This window comes from Erythrolamprus reginae, unplaced genomic scaffold, assembly GCF_031021105.1.
Source record: "Erythrolamprus reginae isolate rEryReg1 unplaced genomic scaffold, rEryReg1.hap1 H_63, whole genome shotgun sequence".
NCBI lineage: Eukaryota > Metazoa > Chordata > Lepidosauria > Squamata > Dipsadidae > Erythrolamprus > Erythrolamprus reginae.
Genome location: NW_027248521.1, coordinates 40,251 through 55,308, shown reverse-complemented (window position 1 = coordinate 55,308; position 15,058 = coordinate 40,251). Strand labels below are relative to the sequence as shown.

Genomic DNA, 15,058 nt, shown 5'->3' with positions numbered 1-15,058 from the left:
CGGCCTTCCATCTTTCTAAGGTGGGTAAAATGAGGACCCGGATTGTGGAGGCAATATGCTGGCTCTGATAAAAAGTGCTATTGCTAACATGTTGTAAGCCGCCCTGAGTCTAAGGAGAAGGGAGGCATTAAAAACTTGAATAAATAAATTGAAAAACTAAATATACCTTGCTCTTTAATCCTAAGTAGGAAAGGCAGCCAAAGCATTGTTTCTGTACAGGTCAAAAATCACTGTGGCTTTTTGACTGCTGTATACCTCACACCTGTCCATCTGATGTGCTCACTCCTGCCATGTACTCCCACAGGGCAGGTGAAATACCCCTTTTGAACTCTCAGCTGTACCAGCATAACTATCCCTCCTTCTGAGTTCACCTCTCCAGAATTGTGTGCAAACCTCAGGGGGCGGATGGGATGATGGAGTGTGTTTAGCAGACTCCTCTGAAACCTTCCCTCCTATGACGCAATAAAACGAGGCCTTACCCTTGTGTGTTTTAAGGTGCGCCTTGAGATGGGAGCTCTTCATATGTTTTCCTGCAGCCATTGTAATTGCACCTGTGTGTCGCCGTCTGTTTGTGTGTTGAAGTGCGCTGTCCTCTGGATTCGGATTCCCAGATTTCCATTGGGGAGGCAGGTGGGGTGATGGGGATCCTGGAGGGAGAGGCCTGACAGGGGAGGATCTGGTTAAAGAGCTGTTAGGAGAGGGTCCGTGGGGGTACTGAGGCTGCGGAAAGAGCATCGGTGGGGTCTCCCACTTGATGTTCATACAGTTCTGGGACTGGCCCAGGTCAGGCAGAGCCTCATAGGCATCCACTTCGGGCGAGGCAATGCCCATGAAGTAATAATAGCCTTCTAAGCCACAGGACCATTGCGAGGAGAGGAGAAGTGGCCCGCAGTTAGTGGATTGACCTGAGACACTGGCCTGACCCGGGAAGGGTCACGGTCCTCTTCTCCCCCCCCCCAAAAAAAGAATTCACATCACAAAAATTCACCTCACAAAGGAGTGAGGGAGAACAGAGGGCGCCTTCCCATGAAACCCCCCTCCCTCCCTCCTCTCAAGTTAAGCGGGGTCCCTCAGGTTTGAGTGTAGGACCCCACCCCAAAGGCGAGGGGAATACAAAGCTTCCACGCTGCCCCTTTTCCCCCCGTCTCCTGAAGCAAGCGGCAGTGCCTCTGAGCACGTGCAGAGCGCGTGCCGTTCCAGCCACCCACCCCCCTCCCTACGGTCTGTGGGGCCAACTCACCTGGGAAGATGGGCGGCTGTCCACCTTCTGGAAAGAGGCGAGGGATGCCAAACGGGGCTATGTCTGCCTCGGGGTCGCCCAATCCAAAGAGGCTTCCTGGGCGCGCCGTAGAAGGCCTGGCCGGCGGTGGAGACCATTTAAATCGCGCCAAGCTAGCGCGCAGACCAACAGCGTGACCAGATGAGATATGTCTCCGACGCGGGGCAGTGTCGCTCGGGGGAGAAGCGCCAGAGTTGGGATGGCCCTGGTCTTCGGGCCCTGGTAAATCCCTGCCCGCCATGGTGGGGCGAACCAAAGGCTCAAGCTGCGCAGGCCTCAGGTTTTTTAGTCTCCGGAAAGACTCCCCGCCTGGTTTACCTGAGGGTGGCCTAGGTGTTAAGCCACGGGAGTTTTCCATGTTGCCCATGGTGGGGCGAACCAAAGGCTCTAGCTGCGCAGGCCTCAGGTTTTTTAGTCTCCGGAAAGACTCCCCGCCCGGTTTACCTGAGGGTGGCCTAGGTGTTAAGCCACAGGAGTTTTCCATGTAGAAGATACAAGGAAACGTAAAAGTTTCTTTTGGTGCTCGTCTGAAGCGATACCGCGATACCTCTCCTACTCGCCTCTCGGTGTCAGATGGCCAAAACCCGGACGGGGTTTGTGTCGTGGTCCGTTTGTGGGATGAAGAGCGCTGTCCTCTCGATTTGGTTTCTCACATTTTCATTGGGGAGGCAGGTGGGGTGATGAGGATCCTGGAGGCGGAGGCCTGACAGGGGAGGCTCTGGTCAAAGAGTCCGTTAGGAGAGGGTCCATGGGGGTACTGAGGCTGCGGAAAGGGGGTCGGTGGGGTCTTACACTTGATGTTCATACAATTCCGGGACTAGCCCAGGTCAGGCAGAGCCTTATAGGCGTCCACTTCGGATGAGGCATGCCCAAGCCGCAGGAGCATTGCTGGGAGAGGAGAGGAGAGAAGTGGTCCGCGGTTAGTAAATCGACCAGGTTTTTTTCCTTTTTTTTCCTTCTGGGCTCTGGGTATGTTTTTCCTATTACAGTAAATGAAGTTGAATGTGTATAATTTTAGAAGTGGAGTGTATTTGTTTGTGTACATACACTTTATATAGTAGATAATCGGGGTGGGCTACTGCCTGGACGGGGGAAGGGAACACAGTGGGGTAGCGAAAATGGAACTTCACTCCAGAGCACCCAATTTGCAGTGAAAGATGTTGAAATAAAATGCATAAGGCACGCCCGCAATGTGGTAGTAAACATAAACATCTTGGTAGCCCATCACTGGGTGAGAGGAATCAAAAAAATCCAAAACTTTAAGGCATAAAAAAAAAGAGGGATTCTGAGGTGGCGAGGAGGAGCATACACCTCCCATACACCCGGTGCGAGGCTGCCTCCTATACATGGTGCTAGAGAGAGAAATCCAGGGGGAATGGCAGGAAACTAGCCAGGCGTTCGTGCCGCTCTCAAATCTCCTGGGAAATTTTCTGGGTTCCGGTTCTTAAGTAGAAAATGGTTCTTAAGAAGAGGCAAAAAAAATCAACGAAAAAGCAAATAATGCATGTGATTGGAGAAACCACAGGGAGGGTGGAGGCCCTGTTTCCTCCCAGGAGATTCCTAGACAGGCCCCACAGAGGCTTCTCCCCGCCTTTTCCAGCCCTATTTCCTCCCAGGAGATTCCTAAAGAGACCCCACCTTTTCTGGTTACAGTTTCAGAGGCTCAGGTTTGTAAATGGAAAATGGTTCTTGAAAAGAGGCAAAAAAAATCTTGAGCAGGTTCTTATCTCGAAAAGTTCTTAAGTAGAGGCGTTCTTAAGTAGAGGTACCACTGTTTATATACTGTTTATGTTTTCGTAGATTTTCATGGTTATAGCTATGTAGGTCTTGGTATATTCGGGTCTTTTCCTGTGTAAGATTGGTAAGAATCTTACATGCGGGGAAAACACGAATCTGCCAAGAACGACACACTCAGACACAGACACACACACACACATCAAACTTACAAAGAACTGAAAAAGAAATAAAGGGAGACTACTATAGATCTATTTTGAGCTATTTAGCTCTCATCAGCTAGTCATACCCTTCTACGATTCAAACCTGGGCTGCTTGCTTGGCCCCTGGAGTAGGGCTGAAAGGCAAAAGGAAGCAGTATGCACCCTCCCGTATTTGGGTATACTAGCTGACTCGACAGAAAAACAGACAGACAGACAGAATCAAAGACTACTGAAAGACTATTCAGCACAGGAATCAGTAGTGGGTTTTAAATCCTGTTGTGTGTGTGCTTGCCATCCCGGGTAGGTGGGTAGAGCCTCTCACCACCGCTACCACTTTGTCGAACGGGGAGCAACCCACTGCTGGTGGGAATATATTTATATTGGAACATTAGTGCAAATGTCACAAATTGATAGATTTGTGGAAAACGCTGAATGCAATGAGTCCTCAACTTATAACCATTTTTTTAGTGACCATCCAAAGATACAACTTGAAAAAGTGACATACGATTGGTTCCTTTCACTTAATAACCATTAAAGCATTCATACAGTCAATTGATCAAACTTTGGACACTTGGCAACTGGCAGCAGGGGTGGATTCTATTTACCTTCCCCACCGGTTCGCATTGCAACATTTTGCGCCACCCTTATGCCACCCGACCATAGTCAGTAACTGGAATCAGCCGGAAACACAGCTGAGGACACTAGTGGGCAGTCAACATTTTTACTGCCACACTGTGGGTGTGGCCTATTTTCTGGGTGTGGCTTAATGGTCATGTGACTGGGTAGGAGTGGCTTGCCAGCCATGTGACTAGGTGGGAGTGGCTTGAACGATCATCATTGTACAAGTGAACTGTTGAGTCCTCGATTTACAACCTTACCAGTGTCACTCGCTGGGGTAACAATTTGCTTCGTGTTTCCTGCGCTCTTCTTCCTAGGTCACACACCCCCCTTCAGGCTGGGAAGCTAGGCGAACCGGTACTGCCACAAGCATAAATGCTGCCAGCGCCGCTTCCACCCACGTCTTCTGCCTGACCTTCAGGTGGGAGGTGGCCGCATGAGGCTGGAGGGGAGCCGGGCAGGAGAGAGGGAAGCTCGTCTGGGGCCAGGAAGGAGGAAAGAGGAAAAAAGCAAGGAATGCAGATGCAGCAGCAGGGGGAACAAGGAGAGCCGAGACCAGTAATTCAGGTGGCCACTGATCAGCTGGAGCTGTGCACGCATCTTCATTTCCGCTAGTGGAACTGTGTTCCACCCCGTCCTGCCTGCTGCCCATCCCTGACTGAGGAGCTGATCAGCTGTGCTTTAGGCAAAGGAATAAAGGTTATATTAACACGGGAAGGCCCTTTTCCAAGCAGCAGAACAGGGGAAACCTCCCAAACAGGAATGAAATTTGCAAAAAATTCAAAGATGGCGGTGTGCACAGACCAGCTCCAGCCGATCCAGTTCAGTGATGTCACCAGTCGGTCACTACCAGTTTAGGCCATCCAATCCAAACCAGGAGGAACTCACCTCTCATTGGCAGATATTTATGATGGTTGCAGATTCTCGGGTTCATGTGGTCACCATTTGTAATCTTCCTAGACAGCTTCTGACAGGCAAAATAAATGGATCTGCTTAATAATCACATGATTCACTTAACTTTGCCCAGGGGGGGGTCATAAAATTGGGTGCAATCACTTAATAATTACCTCACTTAGCAAATTTTGATCATGTAACCCATGAGGATGCTGCAAGGGTCCTAGGTGTGAAAAAGGGTCAACAATCACTTTCTTTGAAGTAAAGAAAGGAGAAGAAGAAGTAGAAAGGTAGGAGATCGAGGCTGGAGAGATTGAAGAAGGAAGGTGGAGAGAAAGTCAAAGAAAGTAGAAGGGTAAGGAGAAGAAAAAACGAAAGGAAGGTTGGGTGAATAGAAAATGGAAGTTCAGACAGGCAGATATTGATAGTACAGTGGTATGTCTACTTAAGAACTTAATTTGTTCCGTGACCAGGTTCTTAAGTAGAAAAGTTTGTAAGTAGAAGCATTTTTCCCATAGGAATTAATGTAAAAGCAAATAATGTGTGCGATTAGGGAAAGCACAGGGAGGGTGGAGGCCCTGTTTCATCCCAGGAGATTCCTAGAGAGGCCCCACGTAGGCTTCTCCCTGCCTTTTCCAGCCCTGTTTTCTCCCAGGAGATTCCTAGAGAGACCCCATGGAGGCTTCTCCCTGCCTTTTCTGGCCCTGTTTCCTCCCAGGAGGCTTGGGTTTGTAAGTAGAAAATATTTATTGAGAAGAGGCAAAAAAATCTTGAACACCCAGTTCTTATCTAGAAAAGTTCGTAAGCAATTTTTCCTATAGGAATCAATGTAAAAGCAAATAATGTGTGCAAACCCATTAGGAAAGAAATAAAAGCTCGGGATTTGGGTGGGAGCAGGAAGAGGAGGAGGAGGAAGAGGAGGAGGACAGTCACTGCCAAAGGAAGGTGAGGTGAATCAAAAAAATCCAAAACTTTAAGGCTTAATAAAAAAGAAAGAGGGACTGATGTGGCAAGGAGGAGCATGCACTTCTCATACACCCAGCGCAAGGCTGCCTCCCATGCACTGCGCCAGAAAGAGAAACCCGGGGGAATGGCAGGAACTGGCCGGGCCTTCGTGCTGCTCTTAAATTTCCTGGGAAATTTTTCCGGGCTCGAGTTCTTAAGTAGAAAATGGGTCTTAAGAAGAGGCAAAAAAATCTTGAACATCTGGTTCTTATCTAGAAAAGTTCTTAAGTAGAGGCGTTTGTAGGTAGAGGTACCACTGTATTTGGATTGAAGTCAAAGCAAGATATTTTTGGTATTTTTTTAATTAATATGTTTGGTTTATATGGATGTAATTATACAGGTCTACCCAAAAATATTGTTTGTAATCATCGCAGTTGATCTTGTACTTTTCTGAATCATTTTTTGTTTTGATTTCAAAAATTTATAGTTTCCACGGAGCAGCATCATTATTACAAAGAATAGGAATATATATATTTCTATTTGAAATATACTGGCAACATTAGAGAAGGCAGTATATACATATACATGGAAAATGTAGAAATAACGTTAATAACAAAAATGCGTCTATATCAGACATTTCTATGCAATAGAGCAAAACTAAGCATAATTTTGGAATCAGCACGTCATCAGAAAAACACAAACAAAGAATGTTCTTTCTGTGCCAACTCAGGAACCTCAAACTGTCCAAGGAACTGCTGATACAGTTCTACAGAGGAATCACTGAGTCTGTCATCTGCATCTCTTTAACTGTCTGGTGTGATTCTGCAACCCAACAGGACCGACACAGACTTCAGAGGATAATCAGAACTGCAGAAAAAACAATGGCTGCCAACCTGCCTTCCATTGAGGACCTATATACTGCACGAGTCAAAAAGAGGGCAGGGAAAATATTTACTGACCTCTCACAACCTGGACATAAACTATTTCAAGTCCTATTCTCAAAATGTCACTACAGAACACTGCACACCAAGCTAACTAGACACAAGGACAGTTTTTTCCTTAACGCCATCGCTCTGCTAAACAAATAATTCCCTCAACACTGTCAAACTACTGTATTTACTAAGCCTGCACTACTATTACTACTAGTTTTTTGTCATTCCTATCACCCATTTCCTCCAACTTATGACTGTATGACTGTTTGTATCTTTAAGATTTTTATTAATATTGTTTCCTTATTGCTTATTTGACCCCTATGACAATCATTCATTATTGTATTTCATAAGTCTTGATAAATGTGTATTTTTTTTTATGTACACTGAAAGCATATGCACCAAAGACAAATTCCTTGTGTGTTCAATCACACTTGACCAATAAAGAATTCTATTCTATTCTATTCTATCTCCATAAAACAGACATATTACCTTTGATGATCATTTTTGTGTGTGTTGACCAATGTTATTTGACTTATGGTGGAGAAAAATAAAAAATAAAATCTAAAAAAACCCCACTTTCTTCAGCACCTTTTAAACTTTGAATGGTCCCTCACTGAACTTTTGTAAGTCAAGGACTGGGGGAGGGGGAGCAATCATTATATTGGGGAGGGGAGAGAGCCCATTTTCCTTTTCAAAGCCTCATATATTTGGCCTCTGCTTCTTCTGCCTGTCGAGCAAAAAAAGAGGAGAAGGATAAGACCCTTCTCTATGAAGAATGGTTGCAAGAACTGGGCATAGCTAGTTTAATGAAAAGGACTAGAGGAGACATGACAGCAGTGTTCCAATATCTCAGGGGTTGCCACAAAGAAGAGGGAGTCAGGCTGTTATCCAAAGCACCTGAGGGGAGAACAAGAAGCAATGGGTGGAAGCTAAACAAGGAAAGAAACAACTTAGAACGAAGGAGAAATTTCCTGACAGAACAATTAATTCGTGGAACAGTTTGTCTCCAGAACTTGTGACTTCTCCAACATTGGAAGTTTTAAAGAAGATGTTGGACAACCATTTGTCTGAAATAGTGTAGGGTGTCCCCCTGCATAAGCAGGGGGTTGGACTAGAAGACCTCCAAGGTCCCTTCCAACTCAGTTATTCCGTCCTATCCTATCCTAACAAGGAATTCTCCAGCACTGCAGGCCAAATAAATTTTGGATTCAATTGTTCTCATAAATCAGGGACTACCTGTAGACAAAGGAGGCCTCTTCTAACCACAAATATTAAATATCATCAATGAGATTATGTTGAATTTACACTGTTATTATTCTATATTTTTTCTTCCCAGCATAAGATGAGATGCTGTGGGATTTTTCATCTCATATTTAGCCTCCTCCTCCCTCCCTCCCTCCCTCCCTATCTATCTCTCATCTATCCATCCATCTACCCATCCATCCATCTATCTATTGCATTTATATGCCACTCATTCCAAACGGACTCTGAGCGCCTAAGAACAGGTAATAGAATAGAATAGAATAGAATTTTATTGGCCAAGTGTGATTGGACACACAAGGAATTTGTCTTGGTGCATATGCTCTCAACGTACATAAAATAAAATATACATTTGTCAAGAATCATGTGGTACAACACGTAATAAATACAATATAAGTAAAAAACCAATTAAAAATCACTAAAATCACATGCATTATAAAACCATACTTGCAACAATCAGTCTTAATTCCAGGCCTGCAGGGAATTAAATAATAATAATAATAATAATAATTATTATTATTATTATTATTATTCAAAAAGAGGGCAGTGAAAATATTTACTGACCCCTCACATCCTGGACACAAATTGTTTCAACTCCTGCCCTCAAAACGTGGCTACAGAGCACTGCACACCAAGACAACTAGACACAAGAACAGTTGCTTTCCCCCACCCAACACCATTATTCTGCTAAACAATTCCCTCAACACTGTCAAACTTTTTACTAAGTCTGCAGTTCTAGTTTCTTCTCATCATTCCTATCATCCTTTTCCTCCCCCTTAGGACTGTATGTAACTTGTTGCTTGTATCCTAATATTTTTATGAACATTGATTGTTTCTTCATTGCCTATTTGACTCTGTGACAATGATTAAGTGTTGTACCACATGATTCTTGACAAATGTATCTTTTTCTTTTGTGCACACTGAGAGCCTCTACACCAATGACAAATTCCTTGTGTGTCCAATCACACTTGGCCAATAGAAGAATTCTATGAGGAAATAATTCAAAAGAATTTTATTACCTGACGTACATAATAGCCTCCCACGCCTTATTTTTTCCACACGCGCGTGGCTCCCACAGCGGTTGGAGGGCGGGGCGGCGGGCGGGAGGCGGAGCTGCCCATCGGCGCCTTCCTCAGCTCCGGGAGATTTAAAAAGTGGGAGCGTTCTAAGTCCCGTCCCCCCCCCCCCCGCCGCTTCCAAACCATCGCGAACGAGCGGCAGAGCGGCGGGTCGAGGAGACGAGAGGCGCCAGGAGGGGGCCCAGCGCTTGCCGGACCCGGCCGGAGCAGCTCCCTTGGCCCGCGAACGGCCACAGCAGCGGCAAAGCCCGTCACCTCAGTGGGAGGAAAGCCGGTCCTGGGACGCCTTGGCGGTTGCTGCTCGCGCTGCTGGCTTGTTTTGGGGTGAGCTCCTGCAGAGGTAAGTGAGGGGGGAGGGGGGACAGAGTCCCTGGAAATTCATTTTAAACAGAAGCCGCAGCAGAAATAAATCTTCAATAGAACTAGGATATAGGATTTCTTCACATAACGTAGGGAGTATAGCTTTGAGATACCAAGTGGGTCAAGCAATTGGTATTTTCTTTTCTAAATATTCTCTCCCTTCTCTCCCTCCTTTGATCCATAGAGACATGCTTGGAGGAAGGAAAGGGGGGAGGGAGGTAGCAGGAAAGCCTAAAAATCAGGAATTGGTCGGTTGGAATACATGATATTCCCTGATTAGAACTTTCTGAATGGACTATATAGTAATTAAACAAACACACAAATAATAAATTCCTAGGGGCAGCTTCCACAGCAGATTCAACAGACTTAGACAAAGTTATATGTTGATTTAATAAATACCCATTTCCCAAATTTGATCAGAACGCAGGAGGCAATAATTAATAGGCGGGAACTACATAAAGCAATGCCTCATCCTTTCTACATATACTAATACATTCCTACAAACCGCCTCAGTTATTTTTGAAGTCAGATTTATTTCCAGTCTTGGTAGCCAGCTAAAACAATAAGATGAACTTTTGTTGTATTTGTATGTTTGTTCATCAGTGAAGACTCTTCAGGGGAACAGTAGAATCTCCTCTTGTCCATGATTTCTCACTCCTCTGCATTTATTTTATATGGTTCAATTTCATTCTTTTTCTTAAAGCAAACTAAATTTGGCCTGAATTTTGAAAACAAAATTCCTTTGTTTTAAAAAGTTTTGATCCAAAATAGGGACCTGGTAGAGGCTCTGTCAACTTTTTAACACAAAGATCTTCAGAGCAATAACTCTATGTTAACATCTATGTAGTTTATAATATTCGTAAATATAGAAGTTTTCCAAGGCTGTTTTTAATAAAATGAGTTTGGCTTGAAGAAATCAATAACTTTAAGCCAACCATCAAGTCTCAATTTACACCACAATGCAATACAGTATATATTTATGATTGACTTAACATGAATAGGATGCCAAAGAAAATAATAGTGACCCTAATCTGGGAGAAGAAACACAATATTAACAACAAGCTTAAAGAAAGATTGATAGAAATAACTGTAAACTTCGACTTCACCCATAGTAACCAGAAAATATGGTCACCATTATGGAAACTAGGAGCAGTAAGTTTTACTTTCTGGTTAAATGTTTCTTTAGATCGTGTGTGTGTGTGTGTGTGTGTGTGTGTGTGTGTGTGTGTGTCAAACTCAATTTCATTGCGATCTGCATCAGGATTGTATAAAATAAAGAAACTTCTTAAAAAATGGAAACTATTATTAGCATTAACTCATTCATTTTCTTAAATTGTTTATCATTACAGGGGCTGGCCAATTTAATGGACAAGCCGTGTGTTCTTCAGCTCAGTTTGGTAAATCATTATTTTAGAAAAAAGTTTTATTTTAAAAATAATGTTAAGATTAGCCTTCATTATTCAATATCTTTGTGAAAAATGAGAGCATATCAAAAAACTGAACATTCCTTCAGAACTGGAGAAGATTCTTGGATGAGAAGCAAAATGTCTTCAAAGAAAAAGAAAAAGCACCTTGGGACAACCGTGACTGAGAATATCCAGAGTTTTAAAAAGCAATATAAATTCTATTTCTACAGGTAAAACATCATAAAAAAGATGAAATGTTTCCCCCCTCATTTCAGTCCTCTACTACTATATTTGGCTAGTGTCTTCAACAGTTGCCCTATTAATGTACAGTATATTAATTCCCCTCACCCAATAAATGACAAAAATATCTAGCACTGTAATAGTCCCTAAAATTGTAAAATTTTTGGAAAAAATTGGGAAACATCTGACCAATGAGTTGAATGGCAAGGCCACCTCCAGTTAATAAATTAAATTAGGCAAAGATTTTTGTGCCATTGCAGCTATATAAGCTATATAATTGCAGCTTAAAATAAACCGCTCTAAACTCCACTGCAAGAAATACGATGTTAGTAACTGAGTAGTTGATGCATGGAACTTACTACCAGACTCTCTAATATCATCACCTAACCCCAAAAACTTTACCCTTAGACTATTCACTCTTGACCTCTCCTGATTCCTAAGAGGTGAATAAAGGGTGTGCATAAGTGCACCAGAGTGCCTTCTATCCCCTGTCCTAATGTTTCTCTTTTACTAGAATCAGGTATATAATATTATTATATCTCGGTATACCACCAATACGTATGTGAAAAAACAAACAAATAAAAATAAACAAATAAATAAATAAATGTGAGGTTGCCTATGGGTGATTATCTACCTCAGTTGGTCTAGGGCAGTGATGGTGAACCTTTTTTGGTTCATATGTACTGTATATGTGTTTGTGTGTGCGCTAGCACGCACGCACACATACCCACACCCCTTTCCTTCATGCTGCCCTTGCGCATGCGCGCAATCCCCCCATTTATTTTTCTTCAGATACATTTCATGTATTCAATTCATGTTTATACTCATGTGGTAGCTAATAATTGGTTGACAAAAATAAGCAAATAACTAAAGATCGCATGAAGAGTTAGTACCACTTTATCATGCCTTGGTAAGACCACATTTGGAATACTGCATCGAATTGTGATGGACATGATACAAAAAAATGATCTTTAGACTCTAAAAAGAACACAGAGAAGATCAACAATGATTAAGGGTGGACTGGAGGCTAAAACATATGAAGAATGGTTGCTGGAATTGGGTGATGTCTCATCTAGTGAAAAGAAGGACTAGATGTGACATGATAGATGTTCCAATACTTAAGGGGCTGCCACAAAGAAGAGAGAGTCAATCTATTCTCCAAAGCACTTGAAGGCAGGACAAGAAGCAATGGGTGGAAACTAATCAAGGAGAAAAGCAACCTAGAAATAAGGAGAAATTTCCTGACAATTAGAACAATTAGTCAGTGGGATGACTTGCCTCCAGAAGTTGTGGGGATTTTAAAGAAGAGATTGGACAACCATTTGTCTGGATTAGAATAAGGTTTCCTGCCTGAGCTGGTGTTTGGACTGGAACAGTGATGTCGAACCTTTTTTGGCCTACACCCATAATTGAATTTAATTGAATTTATTTGACTTCTATGCTGCCCAATCCCGTAGGACTCAGGGCGGCTTACAAAAATTATGCAATGTCCACCCCTTGCTTGCGCACAACACCCCCTCCATGCTGAGCCACACATATGCGCCCAGGCCTCACTGAAGCCTCCGGACTTCTGCTAGGCCCATTGGGCTGTTTTTCGCTCTCCCAGAGTTCATGAAAGCTTCCTGTACACTTGGGATGGCAAAAAAAGGCCAATGGGCCAATCGTAAGTTTACTTCTGGTCTTGAAAACATAGATAATTCTAGAAGTACTTATTTGGTCTCCTTATGCCTGAATATTTCTTGTTGGGGCATAACAATATAATTATTTTTTGAATTAAATTCTTTTCATGGTAGCTTAATTGACTATCAGAACAATATACAGTAGTTGTTATGAGTAGGTATCTTTTTTTCTTGTTTCTTTATTTGACTTTATTTAAATAACATTAAGATGCCATTTAAAAATCCTACATACATCTGTTTCTCCAGAGTCTAGTGACTTTATAAAATTAATAAGCAAGAAATTATGTAGGGTATGATACAATTCTGGGGCTTTAATATTAAAGTGCTACTTATCCACTTAATTTTGAATAGTAAATTCAAACAAGAAATACAAAATGAGAGCTTCAACAGAGGCATACTTATCTGCATTCTGGATAAAACTTCTGTGGAATAACTTGTGTTTCAATTTCTAGTCATTGCTACAATTTATTGCAAAAAAACCCCCCAGAAATGAAAAGCAATAAATATTTAGAATAACTGGTAAAGTACTTTCATACATGTTCACATTATTTGGCAAGGATCTATGTCTACCAATTAACACTTTAAATATCTTGACATCTTTTTTTGGTAATCTCAGAATTATTTTATACATAACACAATAGAGTGTAGCCTTAAAATATGGATTATTTATTTTACTTAGCAAAAGAGATTGTTATTACTATTTTCCTCTTTCCACAGATCAGTGAAGGCGCAGAGTGCATATTTATTCCAAAACGGCTATTTCTGGAAAAAGCAACTGCTAAATCCTGGCAGACAGCATTACCGTTGTTCAGCAGTTACCCCACAGAGAGTATGATCCAGAAGAGTTACAATTTACAGCAAACATGGAACAGTTACAAGAGGAAACTTATTAAAAAGCGCCTTAAATGGCATCAAAAGTAGCAATGGCTGGTAAATATTTATTTATTTATTTTATTTATTTATTCTATTTTTATGCCGCCCTCCTCCTTAGACTCAGGGCGGCTTACAACATGTTAGCAATAGCACATTTTAACAGAGCCAGCATATTGCCCCCACAATCCGGGTCCTCGTTTTACCCACCTCCGAAGGATGAAACGCTGAGTCAACCTTGACTTGGTGATGAGATTTGAACCACTGACCTACAGCTCTACAGTCAGCTTCAGTGGCCTGCAGTACAGCACTCTACCTGCTGCCCCACCCCGGCTCTGATATATATATATATGTGTATACATGTTACAAGCCAACCGTTTCTCCTGATAAGAAAATAATTGTTTGTGAAAATATAACTTGTGGGAAGTTAACACCCTCCTGGAAAAATGAAATATCCTAGGAAATATTAAAAAGGAAGGATATTATATAGAATATCCCTGGAAACATGCTTTTAGGCCAGTGGTTCTCAACCTGAGGGTTGGGACCCCTTTTTGGGGTCCCATAGTGTTAGGAATTAAAGCTTCTATTCTGGCATCTTGGAACATAGTTTTACAATTCGACCAATCAGGCGTTTACAGTGGGGTTGTCCCTCTGACCTTAAAGCTCTGTTTGTAGAATAGGTGTTGATTGCTTACCTGAACGCCACTTCTTGTATGCTGAACCGGTACAGCAGTCACGTGGGTTGCTCACTGTCCAATCCACATAGGACCGAGCCTGTCTTTAAAAAGATTGCTGGATCCGCCCCTTCCCCAGAATTTGCGAATCCATAAACTTAGGCTCAAAAAGTGGTGGCTCAAATAGTGCTCTACTCTCACAGATAAGAAAATAAGGAAAAAAAGGCACAACCATAGTCAGAAGTACATAGGGAGGGAAGTGACTGCTGTTCCCGCTCAGCGTAGGAGAAGAGGTGTTCAGGTAAGCAATCAACGCCTATTCTCCGTACTGAAAGAGCGGGTCCAGCAATCACGTGGGACATACCCAATAGATGTGTCCCTAGGGAGGCTATCATGAGAGATAACGGACTGGAGGACTTTTCTGCCAAAGGCAGCATCCGCTGAAGCGTAAGAGTCAATTTTACAGTTCTTATGAAGGAGTTGGGAGAGGCCCATTTGGCCACCTTGCAGACATTTTCCAAGGGTGCTTGAGTTGCAAGCTGCTGTTGTAGCTGCACTTCTTGTAGAATGTGCCATGATACCTTGTGGAACATTGAGGGATGCTGACTTATAAGCTTTGGAGATTGTCCCTTGGATCCAACGGCCTAATACAGTGGACGAGACCTTGGCCCCCAGAGATCTGGGCTGGAAGGCTACGAATAAGGCTTCTGACCTACGAAACGTCCAGGCTCATTGGATATAAATCCGCAGAGCTCTAGTGAGATCCAAAGTGTGCCATTTGACGGAGAGATGGTGGTTTTGTTTGTAGCAGAAGGAAGGCAATACAATGTCCTGGGATCTGTGGAACAAGGAACTGACCTTTGGTAGAAAGGTGGGGTCGAATCA

The 15,058-nt window shown here is 42.9% G+C and overlaps 1 protein-coding gene and 1 long non-coding RNA gene across 4 annotated transcripts in view; both read left to right on the top strand.

Annotated features, from left to right (window-relative positions):
• The window catches only part of LOC139155805 (cyclic nucleotide-binding domain-containing protein 2-like), a 73,714-nt gene extending 66,539 nt beyond the window's left edge, over nt 1-7,175 (top strand). The window contains exon 15 of one of the 3 annotated variants that reach the window (XM_070731087.1): nt 6,404-7,175. The gene's annotated coding sequence lies outside the window, so the exon portion shown is untranslated. Of the gene's footprint in view, nt 1-6,160 lie in introns of all 3 variants that reach the window. The other 2 variants (XM_070731089.1, XM_070731088.1) reach the window with 2 other exon arrangements.
• A 3,674-nt stretch (nt 7,176-10,849) lies between these two features.
• On the top strand, nt 10,850-13,549 carry LOC139155804 (uncharacterized). Its single transcript, XR_011557119.1, has 2 exons — nt 10,850-10,940; nt 13,347-13,549. It is a non-coding gene; the product is annotated as an uncharacterized lncRNA (long non-coding RNA).
• The last annotated feature ends 1,509 nt before the right edge of the window (nt 13,550-15,058 follow it).